Here is a 19,543-nt window from a genome sequence, read left to right on the forward strand (position 1 = left end):
GTGCCAGTATACTACCAGTCAGCTGTACCTGTAGGTTCCCAGCAGTTCATTACTCATCACCTGAGATAAAGGCAATGGTGCTGCTGGTTCCGACCCGGCAGGACACTCACCAACGAGGTTAGCTGCTATTCAACTGCAGGCTGCAGCTCACGGCACTGCCTGTAAGACCTTTGTAATTCAGAAGTCATCTGAAGCAGGAACAGGGCAAGGGAGCACAGCCTGATGTTCTGCTGTTTTTCAGTGATATCACGCTACAGAATACTTTAGATCAACTAAAACTGTTTGCTGAAGCTACAACATAAAAAATAAGTATAATTCAATATTTTATGAAGAGGAAAGGCCCAAGTTTTTCAGGGTCGCTTTTTAATGTGAGGTATTGTTTTGAAAATTATCATTAAAAGTACACAAGGCTTCTCAGAGGGCACACCTAACTTTGTAATAATTATAAAATAGTACACGAACATTTATAATGCATGAAAGAATGAGCAGTGACCCTGGTAAATTTTTAATTATATCTCCTTAACAAAGTTTCCAAGGTGAAAACAAACAAACTTGAGGGAACAATGACAAACAAGAATAATATTATGTGACAAAAAAGAACATTTTGAAATTGTATAATTGTACATAAAGTAATTTAAAAGTCAAATATAAGCAAATTGTTAAAGAAATTGGTAGAAATTTATGAAAATGCTTGGTAAATGAATTTTTGTAGTTAATCAGACTAGCTGTGACTGTAGATACAAAAACATCGATTTGGCTGATACATCATATCAAAAATTAAACATAAAAAAAAAGAAAAAAAAAAACATATAATCATGTATGTGAGGATAACAGTTGGACGGTAATGTATTTATTCACATTGGCCCAAAAGAGCAGGGTTTTCCACCATGTGAATTGCCCTTGAAAGTGTAAACTCAAATGACTTAATCTACTAACCATACCCATGTTTTTTTTTTTTCCTGCTCCAATGCTTATATTTCTTCAAGCATCAATTTGTTAATAGGCATCATGAATGGTTTATATTATTTTTTCCACTCCATTGTATGTGACTTTCAATTTGTATCGTTAATGCATACCACATTAGTGATGCTACTCTTGACACTGGTTTCCAGCCTGACCTTCGCCACGCAGGCACGTGAATCAACGCAGCACAAAAATACGGCTCAAGTCTGTCAGTGTATTTCAGAGCAGGATTTGTAGTGACAAATTAGTTTTTTTTCCCCCTTCTTTTAATCAGATGTGATTAGACTTTCTGTCTTCCCACATGCAGAGGTGCCGTATGTAGCCTGAGTGTGCCTTGCAGCAGCTGAATACTTGTTGTCATAATCAAAGTGTTTTCGAACAGCACAGTAGACTCTGGAGCTGCAGTTTATGTTCAGTTTACGGAGGTGAATATTTAACACTTCCTCACCTGTTACAGGCAACATCAAATCTGAATTAGCATAGACTACTTTTCAGCTGGAAGTTAATGTTAGACATATTTGTATCATTAACTAATCTCATACTTCAATTAGTGATGGCTGGACTGAATCAATTTACATCAGTGTTTTCCAACCTTGGGGTCGGGACCCTATATGGGGTTGCCTGGAATTCAAATGGGGTCGCCTGAAATTTCTAGTAATTGATAAAAGAAAAAAAAGGAATTAATAAAAAAAAAATATATGTTGAGTTGAGAGAGACAATCACAATCCATAAAAGACATGACAAACTGTGAAGCTGAAACTGAAGCACTGTGGTACTGTTTATCTTTCAAATGTTCATTGTGGTCAGTTTCAGATGCTGCAGCTCTTTCATAATTCCTAGTTTGAGTTATTGTTTGTTCAGTATTAATTGTCAGCCTTGTAAATACAAGTTCAACTGACTGTACATATCCTGACCAAGGAAAATACAATTTTCACTTTGTGCAGTAATCTACTCCTGGATTTTCTGCCTCCATCCATAATAATATACATTATATAGACTAAATGTCATCTAAAATTAACATTTATTTCCAACATAGTATAGCAAACTATTACATGATCAAAAACAAATTAATTTTAGTAAAAAAAACAAAACAAAAGTGTCTGTTAAGAATGTCTGGGGTCGCCAGAAATTTGTGATGTTAAAATGGGGTCACGAGCCAAAAAAAGGTTGGGAACCACTGATTGACATATTTTCTTATCAGTTTTATCCTTACATATTATCAGGCATCACCTGCTGCTGCCTATCTTTTATGTCTTGACACCATCCATAAAATATAATGACATTGTAATGACATGAGTTTGGAGCTCTCATTTACATACTATCTGCTCACATGCAGTGCACAATTCCTTTTTACAGGAAATGCAATATTTCATCCAAGCTGTTGGCGCAGAGGAAACCTATAAATATAGAGAGGGGAGAGATGGTCTGATTTTTGCCTCCACCAAGGAGGTTATATTTCCGTTGCCATCTGTCTGTCTGTCAGTAGGATTACAGTAAAAGTACCAGGCCAATTTTTCAGCAATGCTGAGATCGAAAAGTGGCTGATGGCATGACACTTCTTCCTCTGCGACATAAACAGAAGTACTGGCTATGCCAATTTGACCATTCACAGTTTCTACTGGTGCCCATCATGTGACCGAAGACTGGCTGACATAGACTTTTTTTATGTTCAGTGTAAGTCAGTATAAAATACGGCTAAAATTTAATTAGGGGGTCAAATGAGTGGCCTTTTTTGTCAAAAAAAAAAAAAAAAAAGAAAGTTGTAAGAAATGCATAGAACTGTGCTGAAATAATGCTAATCCATTTGTGCACAGACTACTGATATTATTTGACAGTGGAAGCTATATTTTCAGAAATATTGGATTTTGAATAGCACGTGTATGTGAAAACTTTTGCTGGTGGACGGACGTGACATTACCCATGATGACCTGGTCAGTACCAGTACTTTATTAGTAATAAACTTATATACTTACAATTGCTAATTATCCTCTTATTCATAAATGTTAGTATTGTGGATCTAAAACAACAACAGCTGACACAAAAACACAAAATGTGGCAGTGGACAGATGTGACATGGTTGTTACAGATCCCATCATACTGATGCTCGGCAGCCATGTCACCGTTTCCACAAATGATCCCTGTGCAAAAACTAGGATCAGAATTATTTATTGTATAGTTTATCATCATACTAAAGAGTAAATAACAATATAGAATTGTTATTTCTTTATAAAAATGCTTATTATCAGAAAACTGTTGATTTAAAAAGTGACGTGTGACATTCTTAATGTATGTATTTGCGTAACATAAGCAGGATGGATCAGCACCATACTCCACATTGCAACCTGTAAAAATAAAACATGATATGTAGTATATAATCTTGGAAGAAAAATTGGGGAATATAAAAGAATAGAATATTTGTTTTTCAGGTAAATTCAGTTAAAATATAACTTGGCCATTTGTGACATGAAAATATAGCATTAATTGTGATGAAACTGGACATTTTTGACCTGAAAACATAGTTCCTATGACCATCAACATGTTGCAACAGAACTGAAATCCTGTAAATTTGCAGAACTTGCATTTACCAACACAAAGTTCCTTTGGAGATTCACTTATATTGATTTCTTATGCACAAAGACATAAATAAAACCTCTAAGCAAATTTTAGCTGAATATTGATGATATAAATGCCTATTAAATGCACATAAATTGGTTTTGTTTCTTTTTTTTTCTATCCTCCTACAACAGAGGTAATATAAATACACAGTAGTCATCTACATTGTTCTGGGGACCTTTTTTGTTTTTATTCATATATCAGTTCAGTATAAGTACATCAACACACAAACTTATCGTCAGCCTCATAGCATAATTGTTTAAGTCATATTTTTGGCCAAATTGTGGTATCTGCGTAACTTTATTCTCCTAACACTGCGGCTTCATTTTTCATCATTGGCTATGACCTGAAAAAAAAAATACAATTTAGGCAATTATGCTGTGAAGCTAATGTTCTGCTTTATCTCAAAGGAATACTTATGAGGTATACGTGCTGTCAACAACTTACAAGACAGTTATTTATCTGGTAAATGACATTTCCCTCACACTTTGAAGACAATAACGTTTTCTTTTCTCATCCATCTCTATGCCAGAATTGACTGTATTTAATCAGTACGCCACTTTGAATGCAGAGGAAAAATAGTCAAGGGGACATCAGCATGAGCAATAGTTGATATCACTGAGGAGGAAGTGGCAGACCATTAGCCGCTGATTTCAACACGATTTCAGTGTTTTAGTGATTGTCATGAAACTTGGCAAAACAGGAGAGTGTGGGCTGAAGAAGAGCCCATTAAAATTAGACTAATTTAGTGATTAACCAGGGTTTTTTTTTTTTTTTTTCTGCATTTGAATTATGAGGCAACCACCTACATCAGATTTGGCGCTGCTTCTAGCTCTCCAGAAAGGTCACCTCTTTTTAACAGTAATTATGCCAATGTGATAACAGAGAGTTTCAGATTGTTTGTACCAGAAAAGCTTCACTTGATCATTAGCCAAAGCTAGCTGCTAGCATTAAATGCTTTGTGATGTTAACCAGCTCTTTGATAATAGCTCTACTTTTAAATTCCATCTATACTCACAGGAGTTTATAAAATAATAACACTGTGTGGGCACGGTATGTTTTATTGATACCGTCACTTCAAGTAGCGTGACTAAACTTAAAAATTCACTCATGGCAGCTCACTGACAGTTTGTAAACTTTTGGTGATGGACAGGGGCTACACAGTTTTTGTTTTTATTTATTTTTTTTAACTACTAAAAACAGTTTTCTCCTGCTGCAAACAATGAATGTCCATCAGGTTCTACTGAAGAGATGTTTTAATTGCAATGCTTCCTGTAGATCCCACTTTTAATTTGATGATACCATTATGATAAGAATGTTTAGGTTAAGTTAAGGTTAGGTTCAAGTTGCATAAATAATGTCAATAATATGTCACAAAATAGCCAGCGGCCAGAGGTGATAATTTACTACAAGTATTTAATAATTATAATATAAACACCTGAATATTTTAACAAAATAAGTGTAACTTTTTCAATCATATTATCAACATGTCATCATTAGAACTCACAAAACATGTTTTTTCTCAAGTGCTACCTGTCAACAGTTGAGGGCCTGATATACATGCTTCACGGTCAGTGTGGTATGACCTCTACCTCATTTTGAAGCCTGCTTAAATACAGGTGTATTTTACAGGAAATATAAAAGGTTTGTAACAATGATTGGGTGTTTTCTATCTTTGAGAAAAGTCTGTTTAGCAAGATGCAAAGAGATTTCTCATTTTGCCTCATGAGTAGGGTTCTGCGTTTTCAATGGTATGTCAAACATATTGTGGCATGTTTACCACATTGCATTGTGGGTATTGGGCATGTAGTTTGATTATGGGCTATTTTTATGTGCAGGGGTTCAGCAGGGTTGCGGTGTTAGTGTAAATTTGGGGTTAATGTGTGTATGGCAATGTTTATTGGCCTTTTTGTGTTTGTATTTTTGTTGAAGTGCACCATTAGTGAAAGCCATAGGCCGAACAATCCCTTTCCTGTTCATCCATTTTTATGGATGTCTTGTTTGCTGTTAACTTTAAGCTTGCCAAATTAAAAGCACATTCTGTATAATTTAATTTACGCTGAGTTAACATCCAACTAATCCTCCAACCATGTTACAATATTTAACTTTGCTCTGAAATAACTTTTGGTAATGCATACAGTAACCGTAGACAAATAGGTTCTATTTGTTGGTTTGTTTGACTGTCAGCAGGATTATTCAGTAACTTTCATATAACTTGGCAGAAGGGTAGGGCAAGGGCTAAAGAGGAATCTGTAACATTTTATGGCAGATTCACTTTTTCCATCATTTTAAGATCTGATTGAATGACAGCCTGAGGGGCCTTGGCAGAAGTATCCTTACCACAAAGTTCCCCTTCTGTTGCCACTGATGAGTTCCAGTAAATTTGACTGTTGTGGATAAAAGATGTACTGGACTTGACTGTACTGGACTATCAGATTATCAGAAGCTAATGGAGACACTGCTGCCAAATGTTTATCTTCTACAAGGCTGTTAATCCACCTTAATCTGCCTTTCAATCCAGATAAAATCTTTCTCAACATCATGTTCAGTGAATAACAGAAAACCAATATGTGTGCATCACAGGATTACAAATGACACTTGTATTAATATGAAGTTGTCATTTGTTGGTAAGGTTTTGTTCAAGCATAGAAATGAACTCAGGTCAAGACGATTCACATTCAAAATGCACTTTGTGGACACTTTGCCTCAGGCAAGCCAAACCCTCCGTATCCCTCCACATTTAGCATGCACAATACCAGGCTTCGTCCGTTTCCCCTCTATTCCTTCACATTAAAAATGCCGTTCTGCTCAGCCTGGCAGCACACACTGCCAACCCTACCAGGCTGTGAGGTTTAACAGCAGATATACCTCAGTCTGTCCCTAAACACAGAGGACATTCATGGTACTTCAACTGCTAGTTTGGGGACGGAAGTACAAAGAACAAATGATCTGACTTTGCACATACTGTATTTTTATGTTTTCACGAGACATTATTAACAACCACTCCAACATTTGTCTTGAGGAGAAAAAGGTTACCCATCTGCTCAAATTCCCAGTGATATGTTTCCCTATATCTGCCATTTGGTAAATTTACACATTGGACCCAAAAGATCCTGTGATGCAGCAGCTTACTGGCTTTTCTACTGAGTGAAGCAGGCAGACATTAAGTCTGGTTAGTCCTAGGAGATTGACCTTTGAAGTGCACACTGAACTGTAAAGCAAAGCAGATGATTAAATCAGAAAGCTGTCTTAGCTCATCATTATAACAGTGAACATAGGGAAAATAAAAATCCAGAATAAATCCACACTGCACAAAGAGAGAAAAGCCTATTGACAATATTGATTGTGAAACCATCAAAAAAAAAAACAAAACAAAAAAAGGATTGTCTTTTAGGTACCATCGCTTTGGTTATGCAAAATGTTTGGCTTGCTTTCTCACATCATAAACCTTACAGAATTACTTTCAGCTGACCAGCTGCAGCCTTTGAAGGGCTTTAATTTCTCTGGGCATTCTGTGTTTGATCAAAAAGCTTGACATTTTGGATGCACAGCATTTGAGTACTCAAACTGTCTTCCCTTCCTGCCAAGTTATACCAGCGATGCAAACACGCTCTGATTGAAAGTTGCAACAGATGCACAGAAAGCAAAGGACATGTAACCCCTCAGGAGAGGTTTTTTTTTTCTTCACAAATATGCTTTTTTGAAAACCTCTTAAATAAACATTTTTTTTTCATGCTAAATAAATATTTTGAGCAGTATGATAAGCCCTACCAGATACATTTTACATGTGTCTGTAATTATATCAGAATATGTCTAATATGTCTAATTCTATCTGTCTTTCCAACCTTTTACCTTCCAAAGCATAAAAGAGATGTTCACAGAAAACTTCTATGAGGGGAAAGTGTGGAAAAATTAACATTAGAAATAATATCATTTCCACTTTACCATCACGATGACACTCAGAAAGCCTTCAACTTCTAATGAATATAAGACAGACTACACCATAAGACAAGGTCATTAAATTTTGATTAAGTATTCAATGCAGGGTATTTGAAATCAATATGAAACAGATGTTTCCATGTAACATGGTTCTTTTTTAATCAATTCAATATCTAGGATAATTTTTTAATTAACAGTATTTATAGTTTACTAAATAGAAAAATAGTTGAATGAAAATAAAAGATCTAAGAAATCTATTGCATCTTTGAAGTAAACCACTCAGTCTTAATATCACTGACAGGATATTGCCATTTGTAAAATGATCTCTTTTGCTTTTAGTGGAAATTACAATGTTTCTTCAAATGAAAAAGGTCCCAATAATGTCAATATATCTATGATTTAATGTTGTGATATCTACAGAATTGTTTAAATCTACTTTGTTGTGACGTTATTACTAAAAAGCAGACTTATTCCACCACAGAGGCACAAATTCTGACATGAAATAACTTCCTGGCTGTAAAATGCCTCACATTGGACTCTAAAATCTTCATTATCATTTACAGCCTTCATCTGCATTTCTGTAAAGTTGCATCCTGCAGTACTTAGTTAAGAGGCTTTCGTCTCCCATCCTGCTTGACTCTCTCACTGGTATGTTTGAAATATTCTGTTTGTCTCTTTTGTTTGCAGAGTCTTTTGCATGAATACGAGGCTGCGCATTCCAGCAACACCTCTCTCCACTCTATTCCTATTCTCATTTTGTCATCCTAGATTGCACTTGATTTCTCATATCTTCTCTATTTCACCTCCCTACTCCTTTCATTCTCATTTCTCCTCCTTCTCTAGCAGGAAATCTCCTGCTTCTTCCACCTCTTCACCCACTGCTGCCTGAGGGTTTTGCGAAACTGTTACATAATACACTTCATATTATCACAATGCATGTATTATGGATATGGGGAGATACAGCAGGCATTATGGGATTTGATAAGGGATGAAGGAATGAAATTACTGATCACTTCCTTTGCAGATTAAGTGGGTCAATCTATCATGTTCATGGTTACTTAGATTAAAGAAAATTGTTCTGTCAGTTGCTCTGTGTGCGCATGCATATGTGCAAACTTGTGCTACTGAATCATCCCCATCACAGCACCAAAGTACTGATAACAACAGGGTGATTCTGATGACACATGACAGTAGTTCTTACATTGTCTCTGCTGCACTTCTTCCCTTTCTAAAACAGCATCACTCTCCTACTTTTCATACTGAGAGATTTCAAGCCTTTTCTTCTTTTATCTAAACATTGAGCTGTCGTCTTCTATTTTATAGCCTCTGTCTTTGTCATTTTTCTGTTTTGAGCTGCTTCCAAACTGTGCCTTCTGCATCTCTCTCTCTCTCTCTCTCTCTCTCTCTTTCTCTCCAGCTCTGCTCCTCTCCATCTAGCTTGGTCAGAGCTCCTCCTGCTTCCTTTATCCAGCTGTCTGTGTTCAAGGGAATTACAGAAGTCGTGCTTCACCCAAAAGATACAGGACAGTGTCTGGGCACCGCTCAGGCTGAAGTAGACTCCCAGAGCACTTAAAGCTGCTGAAAACATCCCCAGCAGTCATGTCCAACCTTCACTTCTGCCTAAATACTCACTGAGTAACACAAAAAACAGAAAAACCAAATGATGAAAGAATTATATGGCAAAGCCTCGACACATACAGAAAATCCCCCAAAGCCACACAGACACTCTCTTCCCATGCATTATAGATCAGTGGAAACTCAGCTCCCCTATGGATTCTACGTGAAACTACATGATGAATCCAGACAGAGAGGCTAATATTTGTCACAATGGGATGTAAAATGGGATGTCAGTTGCAATTTTTATGTGTGATTCCAAATTATTCACTCTCAAGTAAATGGATTAATCCAAATCAAACTTCCAACAAAACCCATGTGTCTAATATCTTCCTCGTTTCTTTTTGTGCAACAGCTTAACACTCTTTTTCCATTTTACCTGCTCTGTGATTTTCTTCCTTTTTGTGCATCTATCTCCTCTGTTACACACATAAAAAGATTCCAATAGGGTTGGCGGCTGGAGAGCGTGAGCTGAACAACTCCCTAGTTTGGTGAAAAGTGTGCTCTAGAAAGCTGAGAAAGCTCTTCAGGATTAAAGAAAATCTGATTGATCTGACAACCTGTTCAGCTGGCTGATCTTCTGTTTTGATATTAATGAATTAAAATCAAACATCCAAGTGCCCCGATGGCAAAAAACCTTGGTCGGGAGCATAAATTACTGTGCAGCCAGAGAGAGTGAAGGATTTGAGGATGCCTACTGGGTCATAGTGGAAATGAAGGGCATAACTATGTTTTAAAAGTGATGCGGGGAATATTAAAATCCATTCTAAACTTAGGAGAAGAGAGGAGGTGGGAGAACTATGATGAGGGGATTTTATGCCAGCTAAAATCTTTACATTCTATGTGCCTTGTTGAAGAAAGGCTAAGTTATAATGGTACAGTAAGTGCGAAAATCCATTATTTAAAGCTGCAGTGTGTGGGAATCAGGGGATCTATTTGCAGAAATGGAACAAATATTCATGACTATGTTTTCATTTGAGTTCAGTCCTCTGTATCAGTCATAGTTGTGTTTTGAGTTATTTTTATAACAGAGTTGGGAATCTTAGTTTTAAGGCTGATACGATACGCATCTCGATACAGCATCTCCGATCTAATATATTAAAGATACGTGTGTGGTATCTCGGGATGCAATACGATACGATTCACACCCAAATCACGATATAAAGGGATTAAGCACATTCTGATTCAACACATTCATTTTGGTACAAGAATACGCAGTACAATTCAATGAGCTTGATTATTTATTTATCAAAAATAAAACCATGACTTTTCACAAACTGGCTTTTGTGCAATTTCAGAACACATGCCTCACATACAGTCATGTGAAAAAGTTAGGACACTCCCTTTAAAATTTGTTTTATTTACCATATAAATATCTGGGATTCAGATTTTTAAAAATAACAATACTAATATATAGAGCACATATACCAAAAGAGATGAAACTAAAGAAATGTTTTTAAAAATATGTTGGTAAATTCAATATGTTTGGGAGGAAAAGTTGGGACACTCTTATGTTTGTTATCCTACTATATAATGCATGTTCTGTGTCCGTCCGTCCGATCGATGTTGCAGCTTAGGAGGGCGTTTGTACAGATTTTCCTCAGCCTTCACAGGCCCGATCACCGCCAAACTTGCCAAATGAATAGAAACATTACTTGACTATCTACTAGGCACAATTTTATGTCCGTATTCAAATGTTGTGAGGTATGCTGAGTGATTTTAACAGGGTCCCAGCTCACCACAGACCGGGTCCCAGCTCATCTCGGACTGGGTCTGAGCTCACCACAGACCGGGTCCCAGCTCACCTCAGACCGGGTCCCAGCTCACCTCAGACTGGGTCTGAGCTCACCACAGACCGGGTCCCAGCTCACCTCGGACCGGGTCCCAGCTCACCTCAAACCAAATCCAAGCTCACCACAGACCTTCACAGGCCCGATCGCCGCCAAACTCACCAAATGAATAGAAACATTACCTGACTATCTACTAGGCACAATTTTATGTCCGTATTCAAATGTTGTGAGGTGTGCTGGGCGATTTTAGCCTCTCCTGCTATTGTACAATGGCACCACAGGTACAATGCCGCTAGTTACTCCCGATGCCTAAAATGCAGATTGAAACCAGTTGAAGATTGTTAGAGAGGCTTTTTCAGGATTCTATCTTTAAAATAATGAAGACAAGGGTGCCTTGACTTTTTCCTCATAAACAAATTATTAATAAGAACTTACCAACACATTTGAAATAACATTTCTTTAGTTTCATCTTTTTAGGTATATTTTCTCCACATTTTAGAAGAGTTAAAATAAAGATAAAGATCCCAGATATTTACATATGGTGAAGAAAACTAAGATGTAAAAGGGGGGAATTCTAACTTTTTGCTCCCTCACCGAATCAATATAGTATTCATCTGTGTCGCATGTACCACAGTTCATCAGCGGAGCTCATACTATAGTGTACAGTGAACAGATTTGCGAATCCATGGCCCAACATTAAAAGTAGGTCTTCAGAAAAGAAAAACTTTACCCAAATAAATAGTAACACTTTTAAATGCAAGCAAAAATATATTCTATTGAATGGATCGAATGTTATTGATACAAACATTCAATAACCGATGCATCTCGATATCTTTCCAAAATTTTTATTCACTCGCAGCTTCTCTACCAGTACACTCTGAAGGTGCATGCACATGTCGGTTTAACGGTATGTATTGGATCATGTTCCTATTCCTGGTTTATATCGATATAGGGAGTGGGTCCCCTATTTATGAGACCTCCATGTTTCTACAGTAGACCTTAAAGGTTTTGCAGGCCTCTTTCACCTGCTTGGAAAAAGGCGTGTGGAGCGAGAAGAATGAATATGGTTTCAGTCAGCAACTTCACCACTAGATGCTGCTAAATCCGACAATCTACACGTTTAAAAATAAACGGAACAGTCTGTGCCTGTATGTCTCACAAGCCTTCTTTAAATTGTTGTTTTACTGAAGTGTCAAAATGTAAAAATCTTGCTCATTTGCTCTCATAAACTGTGTTGAACTTGAACTCTAAGACTGAGGAATACAGCATCCTAAAATGCACAAGACATCCTTCCAAACTTTGTTCAACCTAATGTCACAATTTTATTTTCACTGAAAAGCCTGCCTATAATTCCTGTGTCATGAAGCAGGACAAATACAGTGTCTGCTCTACTATTATGACTACTACATTGGTTTTTCAAGCAGACAGGAATAAGAATAGTGTTTTACTGAATGTAGCAGATGTTGTGGCATTCAAAGTCAAATGCATTGAAAAAAATATGATAATAGCTTATGTTAATCTCTAACAGAATTTTATTTCTGTTGACTCATTCATTGCGTATTACAGAAATGGACAAGTAATGTACATCTCTCAGTAATTATCAGTGTAGGCAGGGCAGAGGGTTGGTGTAAGTGTTCTGAGACATTCCTTGTAATAGTCTGCCAACAGCCTTATGTCCTGTCAAAATGTCTTAAAGCAAGACACAGAAATCCCGCAAAGTTATTCACTGGGAGACACTCTGGATTAATGTGTCAGCTAAATGCCTAAAATGTAAAGATGTGTAGACTTAGGAACTGCCCCAAAAACCAAAAAGCCAAAGTATTCCATTTCCGACTCACAGATTCTTGCTCTGACTCACTTGTTTCCTCAGTAACACATGCACACATAGAAGCCTTGCTACATTCAGGGGATAGAAAACTGATGTGCATGCATCCACTTTATGTAAACCCACATGTAAGTAAGTAATTGTGGCCCTAGGCTTATCCAGACAAACTAAAGTGCCAATGATGTCAGTAGGTGTTCAGCATTGATGTGATGTAATGTAATTAAACCATATTACTCCCTCTTGCTGCTGTAATAAAATCTGTATCCATGCATATAAAAACAACAGAGATGTTTAACCCCAATGTCTCTAAATGGAAATTATATTTCATTTCAAGATTTCTAGATACAAGGGTGCTTCTATGAAACTGGGTTCATTTTGGTACCTGGCATTTTTACTGCTTTTTAGACCCAATAATAAAAGAGAAATGTAGACATATTTCCTCTCAGGATGTAGCTAATGATGACCTTAGATAAATGCAAAAAAAATTATACTCTTGCTCAGAGCCATCTCAAAATTAATGAATTTTTAATAAAACATTGGGACCAAAAATAGGACCAAAATTGGAAGAGGAAAAGCTACCTAGGTGTCAGTGCATTTGATCTGGAAAACATGGCTTGAAATGGTCTTCTATACCACTATAAATAAAGACACTGTGTTAAATGTGACGATCTTAGTGGTTTTTCTAATCCAGACATTTTCATGAATCAGCAGTCTCATTCCAGGTTTTGTGTGTAATCCATCATGTCCAATCGCATTACATGTGGAACCTGCCTATTTAAACACATATAAATAGTGAGTGATTTTTGCAACAGCGGTCATTTTTGTGAAACACTCTGCCATGCATAATGAGTTCGATTTCCAAAATGTACCTGAGAGAGAAAAAAAAGATATTCCAAAAAATAGTAGCGCATTTTCGTGTCCTTTTTACCGTGTTACATGCAGATTTTTGTATAAAAAAATATAAAAAATATATAAAAATGTGTTTAATCTGAAAAATTGTTTCTCTTTTATCTCAGTTAATATTTATTTTTAAAACAGACCCAAAGTGCTTCCAAACTTCCTTCATAACATTAGTCTATATCTGGTTTGAGTTTTTAGCCCCCATGTCCTGTTTTTAGGGACCAGTTTCATAGACGCACCCACATGTAAACTCAATCAAACCCTGTTCGTCAGAAAACAGCATCCACAGAACACTATCTTCCACTAAGGCAAGCTCCATAACAACATGCTTATTTCATAATCTGCAGTCTCTGACATCAGGAAAAAAACATCCGGATGATTTGTCCTAAATTGTGGACACTAAGCTGCTGACAGACAGACAGACAAATAAAGTCACTATTTAACCATTTTTATGGTGTAGTTTAGGCACAGACAGCACATGGTAATGATTTGTCAAAGATGCTTTTTAACACAGAGAAAGTCTGCAGAGACATGATAAAAATGACTTACAATATGTTTAGCAATATTTAAATTAAAACCACAATCTATAACAAACTCCAAACCAAAGCTTTTTTATTGTCTCAACATAAAGGAGAAACGTCTTAGAGTTTTTTTTTTCCCTATTGAGGAAAACCAAAATATTTGTAGATTATTATTATATTTAATTGTTTCGAGCAGAAGAAAAACAAAACTTTTGTGTGTACAAGGATCTAATAGCAGAGCAAATAAATTAATAAATCGAGGCGATCAAGACAATATATGCACACTTATAACAACAAAGTAAATTCAATATGTGTTGCTCGAAAAGGAGTGGGAAGAAGAAAACCTATTAAATCTCACCCCACCTCTCTTTTATAGAACATAACACATTACTTTTGCTTCCAACGGCAAATTCTGCTAAGATTATAAGTATCCACAGTTGGCAGAAACATACAACGGCAACCTTTTTTTTTTTTTTTTTGGTGACTGGGTTGCTTTGTTAATTTTATCAGTGTGAGATAAACTAAAAGTACAGCAATTGTGTTTAGTAGCGCTAGTAGTCACAGAGTTGGAATGTTTTAGGATTACAGAGGAAGACAGAGTGAGAGGGTGGGTCTGAATGTTTTAGCACCACGGAGAGAGAAGGATAGAGATAGACTGCCTATAAAACACTGTGCTGAGTAAAGAGTGCTTTTTCAAGCCTCAGACTTAACTAAAGAATATTTTAAGCATTATTTTTGTAGAGGCAGAGAGCTTTGGAGGGAAGTAGCTGGAGAGGGAATGAGAGGGGGGGGGGTATGATGTAAATAAAGTCTCTTTGAAGAGAGTCTGTAATGTGTTACCCTGTCTAACTCTCTTTGAAGGTTTGCAACACCTAAGCTCCTTCAAAGACAATTCTCAGGGGACAAAAACCTCTGCCCCACACAACTGTACGAGGCACTTCTTTTACTTACACATTACATATGCTATTTACACACGAAGGAACAATATCGCATTAAGACATGTGGATTTACTGTAGATTCCTGAGTCTGCTGCATGTGTTTCTGCGCACAGGCACACAGCAGCATTTTAGAGCGCTTTAGAGTGTGTAGCTGAGTGCTTTTTAAAGACAAAACATCAGAGGACAAAGCAGAACTGGTGTACAGAGACACACATCTCTTACAATAAACCACACGCGTAGTAGCCTGTGCTGGACTGAAAGTAAAGCAGCTGTTCTCTAATGTGTCATAAATGCATGCATATGTAAGTGGTGTCTGTGTGTTTATGTGCCTCCATGTGCAGACACAAACCTGCTAATATACAATAGAGCATGACGGGTAAGAAAAGCCTCCTGAGAAGACATAACAATGGTTTTACTGTATGTAGGATACTTTCATAATTCTATATCCTCCTGAGACCCAGCAATGCATTTTTGTCCTCTGTAGGGGACAAAAGTTTGACAATTTTGCTTAAAAAATGCTGTGCATTGCAAAGGACATTCCATTAGTCAAAGTCAAACATGTGGATATGATGGAATGCTTAACAGCCCAGTTACAACTAAAACTCCCTACTTTTAAAAGGAGATGGGCTCCAATCCTTGATTATCTCAGTCAGGTTTTTGTTTTTTGTTTTTTTCCTCTCTCTTTTTCTCCCCATTGATACAACCCAAAGTGGATATATATATGATGGTATATGTACATATTGGTTTCATCATAACTGTAATATGTATGCCTAAATGTGGACAATGTATGTATATATATATATATATATAATAGGGATGTACATTTATCTTCACATTGTAATCCGGAGAAATGTACATTTGCAAGAATGGAAGATATATACAATGAAAGGCTGCTTTTCCTCCCTTTGTTTTTTTTTTTTCCTTTTATTGCATGATGAAATCTCATACATACATTTATGTACGGTGAAAGTTTTTCTCAAGGCAATGTTTTTGTTTATTGGTCATACTTGTCTTTTGCTGATAATGGCAATAAAGAAAAAAAAATTCTGAAAAAACTGTTACATTACGCAGTTTCCAATCAAGACAACTTTTTAATGTAAAAAAGCTAAAACTTTAAATTTTCTGGGTTTCAGGAGGATATGTGAGTTTTGTATGAATCACAGGTGTCCTTATTCCACTTTAGTATCAGAAAAATATATCTGTGCTCCTTCTGGTAATGTGTTTTTTATTGTACATACAGTAGATCACTATTTTGTGACTAGTTAACAGATACACATCCCTCAATAATCAAGCAATTACCAAAATATAATGGCCCAACTCGGAGTTTACCTTTTTCACCGCAGGGACTTCAGCAAAAAACTCTGAAACTAAAGCGAGTAATAATACGCTACTCCCTGGTCCTGCAGCGACTTCTTATACACTGTTTTCAAGTCAGGTGTTTTTCCCCTTTAAACTATTGAGTGGGTTGTTTCAATCAGCCGTCATTCAAGTTCATGACTGTGGCTTTCTGCGTGGTTTCTAAACTGCTGAGTGGGCTGTTTAGTTGAGAGGGAGATCAGCTTTAAGGTATAAATACAGTGTGTGAGAGCTGCGGGGAAAAAAAAAAGGCATTTTATCCCTGTTTTTTTTCCATAGAGGTGAGCTATAAAAAAAAAAAAAAAAAAAAAGATATACAGACAAGCAAATTTCCATGATCTGCTGTGATTTCATTCCCCTAACTAAATCAGGGGAGCTAAAATGTTTTTTTTTCCCTGGATGGTCTTATCCAATTAGTAAAATAGGAAATTCAGGACAGGTTATGTAAGAGTTAACATGTCATGAGTTCAAGCTGCTGTTGTAGGTTGAGCAAAAGACTGAAAATTCTAGATTAAAATAAGAAAAATAGCAGCTAAACAGAGATGTGATATATATATTGTAGATAAATATGATTTAAGGACTGAGAGCGGGTATACTGAGCCTCCTGGAATGCAAAATTTAGTGTCTGGCCTCTCAGCGAGGGTCATGACCCTAATTCAGCAAAAAACCCCATCATTATCACCTGATCCATCAACAATCAAGCTGCAAGTACTCCTTCTGAGAAGCAAAAGAGGTACTCCTATACCGCTTGGTGCATAGACAAACGTGTTTTGCCAAAGGGTAAATGTGATTGCAGGATAGAGCGTGATCTTATCCTGTATGAAGATGTTCGAAGAGTGGTTGTATGTATGTGTGTGAGTGCACTGTGAGATTAATATGCAGAACAAAATGCCACAGATGAATGTTTGATACGTGGGTTACTGGGGGTACGTGGCTTTGTGCACTTCTGTGTGATGTGTTTTTAGTCTGGCTTTACATTTAAAAGGGTTTATCACAGAGAGGGAGTGAAAATGGAAAGCAGCAGCGATAAATATGTTAAACTATGCTTAATATATGCTCTTTTGTAACAGCAACCATGCATCTCGGTTTTAATAACCCATAATCTGTGTCTTGTTCACCCACAAAATGACTGTAATTCACTTTGAGTTCACTTAATTTGAATAACTGTGTTAAGGCATCTAACTTAACCTTGCCGTCTAACTTCAGTTTGTCCTCTTCCATACTGATAACATTTGAGTGCAGTTTCATAGGCGACTCTTCACGTGTGAAATCGTACTTGACATTTTTCTTACAAATGTGCTTCTTTCTTCTTAACTTTTCCGTGTCAAGTTTCGTGTCTTCGCAGCTTCAATAAATAACCTTGGTTTAAGGTGATTCAGCGCTATGAATAAGCTGAACCTTACCTAAACCTTAGTTTCATGAAAAAGAAGAAAAATGTCTGAGCCAGAGTGCAGAATGTGGGAGTCCTTCTCTGAAAAACAGGGATGTATTCAAACGCTCCACTGATCTCTGTGTCCATCTCGGAAAAGAGAAATATGCTTCAACAAAGGAGTGAAAAACTGTTTTCTCATTTGAACATAGAGTTTCATAATGTCCTTAAATATAAGGAAGTTGTTGTTTTTTTCCCCTAATTCTCTGGGTATTTTGCCCTTCAACTAATAAGAAGGAAAGACTTGCATCCTACTGGCTGGCAAATAGTTGCTGATTTACAGAATATGCAAATAAATGCATATTTCCTGCCCTAATTGTTGCCTGATAAAGTGAAAAATAGCAGGTCAGCACAGTGCAGCAGACTTCACTGCACAAAAATATCCATCTTGACAAGTCTCTAATCTCACATTTGGTCTTTTAACAGTTTTAAGCATTCTCTGGATGGAGTATTTACTTCAGTTATGAATTTGTGTTGATAATTTTCAGACTCAGAAAACCATCTGTGTGTTGTCAAAGCGTGTGGTGAACCAAAAACCATCAAAGATTGTGGATGATTTATGAAAATCCTTGAAAGGTGTTTAGTTTCAGTATAAAAGAATTCCATTAAACCCCTTGAAGTACATTTTTTTTTTACCCAGAGAGATGGTTCATTGAAAGACCATCTCCTCGTTTTTCTAATTTGGCTTTATGCTCCTCTGTATCAGCATGAAGCCTCCTGGGTAATTTCACACATTCACATCAGCAAACATTCATCTACACCATTATAGTCGGCTTCTCAAAAGGACTCACCTGTGCTTATTAACCAGCTCTTCAACACTGAGTACAAGTGGGTTTACCTTTGAACTTCACCAAACAAAGCGCACAGGAGAGGCAAGAAACCTCATACTGTTACATTAAATTGAACTCCTCAAGGTATAAAGTAAGAATAATTGACCACTGGTGTGTTTTCTACACTCTACTCTTGAAAGTTAAATGTTTCATAGCAATCCTGCAGCCTTCTATATAAAAACTACAACTGATCATTATTTTCATTTTTAATTTGTCCTCTTTTCAGTCATCTTTGTGTGTCAAATGTTAGCAAATAGTGAAAACATCCTTTTGTAATTTCTCAAGGTGATATATCTTTTCATTTTAAAGAAATGTTTGTGGAGCTGGAAGGAGTAAATTCCTGACATTTCTGGAAAAAAACAAAAACAAAATATACACTCTGTTATTACAGTAGTAGAGCATTTCCTTTAACTAACTGATTTTCCAATTCCCTGCTGTAAATTTCCCTTTCAGATATGAAAAGATATGTGTCCGGACAATGTTGGCAAGATCCTTATGCAGGCTGACAGGAGCAGGATGATGCCCTAAATCATGAGCACTTACCTGAGACAGATGATGTTCTCTCATGACTATTATTGATGTACATTTTATTAAAATTAAGAAGCGTGTCTTTTCTGACACTATTGGCGTTGGTGACATTAGAAAGAAAAGGGTCTGACTGTACACAAGCAAATTAGACAGAGAAGAGGTGTATGAGAACTGTTATATACCTACATTTCATTCACTTATTGTGTACATATTTAATATCACAGTAAATAATCTCCATCGTGAACACAAAAGTGCAAATAAAGTTAGTGTAGAGACAAGTTTCCCAACATTCACTGT

General features: G+C 36.6%; 1 protein-coding gene across 1 annotated transcript in view; it reads right to left on the reverse strand.

Annotated features, from left to right (window-relative positions):
* Positions 1-19,543, reverse strand: part of mtnr1bb (melatonin receptor 1Bb) — a 50,540-nt gene that overhangs the window by 29,733 nt on the left and 1,264 nt on the right. The window lies entirely within an intron of this gene.

Source organism: Sphaeramia orbicularis, chromosome 14 (assembly GCF_902148855.1).
Source record: "Sphaeramia orbicularis chromosome 14, fSphaOr1.1, whole genome shotgun sequence".
Classification (NCBI taxonomy): Eukaryota; Metazoa; Chordata; class Actinopteri; order Kurtiformes; family Apogonidae; genus Sphaeramia; species Sphaeramia orbicularis.